Source organism: Ambystoma mexicanum, chromosome 9 (assembly GCF_040938575.1).
Source record: "Ambystoma mexicanum isolate Mex_15411 chromosome 9, UKY_AmexF1_1, whole genome shotgun sequence".
Taxonomy (NCBI): Eukaryota; Metazoa; Chordata; class Amphibia; order Caudata; family Ambystomatidae; genus Ambystoma; species Ambystoma mexicanum.
Window position 1 is genome coordinate 345,622,775 of NC_090931.1, and position 5,124 is coordinate 345,627,898.

A 5,124-nucleotide genomic window follows, 5' to 3' on the forward strand; every position below is an offset into this window, starting at 1 on the left:
ATACCCCGTTTCTCCCTGCTGTTGCCCCCCACCTCCGCTCATGCCCTGTGTCTCTCTCCTGTTCCCCCCACCCCCGCTCATGCCTCGGGTCTCCCCTGTTCCCCCCACCCCTGCTCATGCCTCGTGTCTCCCCTGTTCCCCCCACCTCCCGCTCATGCCCCGTGTCTCCCTGCTGTTGCCCCCACCCCCCGCTCATGCCCTGTGTCTCTCTCCTGTTACCCCCAACCCCCTCTCATGCCCCGTGTCTCCCTCCTGTTGCCCCCCACCCCCCGCTCATGCCCCGTGTCTCTCTCCTGTTACCCCCACCCACTGTCATACCCCGTTTCTCCCTGCTGTTGCCCCCCACCCCCGCTCATGCCCTGTGTCTCCCTGCTGTTGCCCCCCACCCCCCGCTCATGCTCTGTGTCTCTCTCCTATTGCCCCCCGGTCATGCCCCATGTCTCCCTGCTGTTGCCCCCACCCCCGCTCATGCCCCGTGTCTCCCTGCTCTTGCCCTTACCCCCGCTCATGCCCCATTTCTCCCTGCTGTTGCCCCCCACCCCCCGCTCATGCCCCGTGTCTCCCTGCTGTTGCCCCCCAGCCCCCGCTCATGCCCTGTGTCTCTCTCCTGTTACCCCCCAACCCCTCTCATGCCGTGTCTCTCTCCTGTTGCCCCCCACCCCCCCGGTCATGCCCCTTGTGTCCCTGCTGTTGCCCCCCACGCCCCGCTCATGCCCCATGTCTCTCTCCTGTTACCCCCCGCTCATGCCTCCTGTATCCCTGCTGTTGCCCCCCACCCCCTGCTCATGCCGTGTCTCCCTGCTGTTGCCCCCCACCCCCCGCTCATGCACCATGCCTCTCTCCTGTTACCCCGCTCTCATGCCCTGTGTCTCCCCGCTGTTGCCCCCCACCCCCTGTCATGCCCTGTGTCTCCCTGCTGTTGCCCCCCAACCACCGCTCATGCCCCGTGTCTCTCTCCTGTTGCCCCCCACCCCCCGGTCATGCCCATTGCCTCCCTGCTGTTGCCCCCCACCCCCCGCTCATCCCCCATGTCTCTCTCCTGTTATCCCCACCCCCGGTCATGCCCCGTGTCTCCCTGCTGTTGCCCCCCACCCACCGCTCATGCCCGTGTCTCCCTGCTGTTGCCTCCCACCCCCCGCTCATGCACTGTGCCTCTCTCCTGTTGCCCCCCACCCCCCTCTCATGCCCTGTGTCTCCCTCCTGTTCCCCCCACCCCCGGTCATGCCCCGTGTCTCCCTGCTGTTGCCCCCCAAACCCCGCTCATGCCCCGTGTCTCTCTCCTGTTACCCCCCGCCCCCTGGTCATGCCCCGTGTCTCCCTGCTGTTGCCCCCCAAACCCCGCTCATGCCCCGTGTCTCTCTCCTGTTACCCCCCGCCCCCTGGTCATGCCCTGTGTCTCCCTGCTGTTGCTCCCCACCCTCCGCTCATGCCACATGTCTCTCTCCTGTTACCCCCCACCCCCCTATCATGCCCCGTGTCTCTCTCCTGTTGCCCCCCACCCCCCGGTCATGCCCCGTGTCTCCCTGCTGTCACCCCCCACCCCCCGCTCATGCCCTGTGTCTCTCTCTTGTTGTCCCCCACCCCCCCGGTCATGCCCCGTGTCTCCCTGCTGTTTCCCCCCACCCCCGCTCATGCCCCGTGCCTCTCTCCTGTTCCCCCCACCCCCGGTCATGCCCCGTGTCTCCCTGCTGTTGCCCCCCACCCCCCGCTCTTGCCCCGTGTCTCCCTGCTGTTGCTCCCACACCCTGCTCATGCCCCGTGTCTCTCTACTGTTGCCCCCACCCCCTGCTCATGCCCCGTGTCTCTCTCGTGTTACCCCCAACCCCCACTCATGCCCCGTGTCTCTCTCCTGTTACCCCCCAACCCCCGCTCATGCCCCGTGTCTCTCTCCTCTTACTCCCCACCCCCCGCTCATGCCCTGTGTCTCTCTCCTGATGCCCCCCACTCCCTGCTCACGCCCTGTGTCTCTCTCCTGTTACCCCCCACCCCGCTCATGCCCCGTGTCTCTTTCCTGTTGCCCCCACCCCCAGCCTATGCCCCGTGTCTCTCTCCTGTTACGCCCCACACCCCTCTCATGCCCCGTGTCTCCCTGCTGTTGCCCCCACCCTCCGCTCATGCCCCGTGTCTCCCTGCTGTTGCCCCCCACCCCCCGCTCATGCCCCGTGTCTCTCTCCTGTTACCCCACACCCCACTCTCATGCCCCGTGTCTCTCTCCTGTTACCCCCACCCCCTCTCTTGCCCCATGTCTCTCTCCTGTTACCCCCATCCCCCTCTCATGCCCCGTGTCTCTCCCCTGTTGCCCCCCACCCCCGGTCATGCTCCGTGTCTCCCTGCTGTTGCCCCCCAACCCCCGCTCATGCCCGTGTCTCTCCCCTGTTACCCACCAAGCCCCGCTCATGCCCCGTGTCTCCCTGTTCTTGCCCCCCATCCCCCGCTCTGCCCCATGTCTCCCTGCTGTTGCCCCCCGCCCCCCGCTCATGCCCCATGTCTCTCTCCTGTTACCCCCAGCCCCCTCGCATGCCCTGTGTCTCCCTCGTGTTCCCCGACGCCCCCACTCATGCCCCGTGTCTCCCTGCTGTTGCCCCCCACCCCCCTCTCAATCCCTGTGTCCCTCTCCTGTTACCCCCCAACACCCCGGACAATCCCCGTGTCTCCCTGCTGTTGCCTCCCATCCCTGCTCATGTCCCTTGTCTCTCTCCTGTAACCCCCCACCCCTCCGGTCATGCCCTGTGTCTCCCTGCTGTTGCCCCCACCCCACGCTCATGCCCCGTTTCTCCCTCCTGTTACCCCCCACCCCCCTCTCATGCCCCATGTCTCTTTCCTGTTGCCCCCCACCCCCCGGTCATGCCCCTTGTCTCCCTGCTGTTGCCCCCCAACCCGCTCATGCCCAGTGTCTCTCTCCTGTTACCCCCCACCCCCGGTCATGCCCCGGGTCTCCCGGCTGTTGCCCGGCTCATGCCCTGTGTCTCTCTCCTGTTCCCCCACCGCCCGCTCATGCCTCGGGTCTCCCCTGTTCCCCCCCACCCCTGCTCATGCCTCGTGCCTCCCCTGTTCCCCCCACCTCCCGCTCATGCCCCGTGTCTCCCTGCTGTTGCCCCCACCCCCAGCTCATGCCCTGTGTCTCTCTCCTGTTACCCCCCACCCCCCTCTCATGCCCCGTGTCCCTCTCCTGTTACCCCCCAACACCCCGGACAATCCCCGTGTCTCCCTGCTGTTGCCTCCCATCCCTGCTGATGTCCCTTGTCTCTCTGCTGTAACCCCCCACCCCTCCGGTCATGCCCTGTGTCTCCCTGCTGTTGCCCCCACCCCACGCTCCTGTCCCGTTTCTCCCTCCTGTTACCCCCCACCCCCCTCTCATGCCCCATGTCTCTTTCCTGTTGCCCCCCACCCCCCGGTCATGCCCCTTGTCTCCCTGCTGTTGCCCCCAACCCGCTCATGCCCAGTGTCTCTCTCCTGTTACCCCCCACCCCCGGTCATGCCCCGGGTCTCCCGGTTGTTGCCCGGCTCATGCCCTGTGTCTCTCTCCTGTTCCCCCACCCCCCGCTCATGCCTCGGGTCTCCCCTGTTCCCCCCCACCCCTGCTCATGCCTCGTGTCTCCCCTGTTCCCCCCACCTCCCGCTCATGCCCTGTGTCTCCCTGCTGTTGCCCCCACCCCCAGCTCATGCCCTGTGTCTCTCTCCTGTTACCCCCCAACCCCCTCTCATGCCCCGTGTCTCCCTCCTGTTGCCCCCACCCCCCGCTCATGCCCCGTGTCTCTCTCCTGTTACCCCCACCCACGGTCATGCCCCGTTTCTCCCTGCTGTTGCCCCCCCAACCCCGCTCATGCCCTGTGTCTCTCTCCTATTGCCCCCCACCCCCCGGTCATGCCCCATGTCTCCCTGCTGTTGCCCCCACCCCCCGCTCATGCCCCGTGTCTCCCTGCTCTTGCCCCCACCCCCGCTCATGCCCCATTTCTCCCTGCTGTTGCCCCCCGCTCATGCCTCGTGTCTCCCCTGTTCCCCCCACCTCCCGCTCATGCCCTGTGTCTCCCTGCTGTTGCCCCCACCCCCAGCTCATGCCCTGTGTCTCTCTCCTGTTACCCCCCAACCCCCTCTCATGCCCCGTGTCTCCCTCCTGTTGCCCCCACCCCCCGCTCATGCCCCGTGTCTCTCTCCTGTTACCCCCACCCACGGTCATGCCCCGTTTCTCCCTGCTGTTGCCCCCCACACCCCGCTAATGCCCTGTGTCTCTCTCCTGTTACCCCCCAACCCCTCTCATGCCCCGTGTCTCTCTCCTGTTGCCCCACAGCCCCCGGTCATGCCCCGTGTCTCCCTGCTGTTGCACCCCAACCCCCGCTCATGCCATGTGTCTCTCTCCTGTTGCCCCCCACCCCCGGTCATGCCCTGTGTCTCCCTGCTGTTGCCCCCCAACCCCCGCTCATGCCCCGTGTCTCTCTCCTATGACCCGTGTCTCTCTCCTGTTACACCCCACACCCCTCTCATGAACCGTGTCTCCCTGCTGTTGTCCCCCACCCCCGGTCATGCCCTGTGTCTCCCTGCTGTTGCCCCCCACCCTCCGCTCATGCCCCATGTCTCTCTCCTGTTACCCCCCACCCCCCTATCATGCCCCGTGTCTCTCTCCTGTTGCCCCACACCCCCCGGTCATGCCCTGTGTCTCCCTGCTGTAGCCCCCCACCCCCCGCTCATGCCCTGTGTCTCTCTCTTGTTGTCCCCCACATCCCCGGTCTTGCCCCGTGTCTCCCTGCTGTTACCCCCCAACCCCCTCTCATGCCCCGTGTCTCTCTCCTGTTGCCCCACAGCCCCCGGTCATGCCCCGTGTCTCCCTGCTGTTGCACCCCAACCCCCGCTCATGCCCTGTGTCTCTCTCCTGTTGCCCCCCACCCCCGGTCATGCCCTGTGTCTCCCTGCTGTTGCCCCCCAACCCCCGCTCATGCCCCGTGTCTCTCTCCTGTTACCCCCACCCCCTGGTCATGCCCCATTTCTCCCTGCTGTTGCCCCCAGCTCATGGCCCCGTGTCTCCCTGCTGTTGCCCCCCACCCCCGCTCATGCCCTGTGTCTCTCTCCTGTTACCCCCCAACCCCTCTCATGCCCCGTGTCCTCCTCTCCTGTTGCCCCACAGCCCCC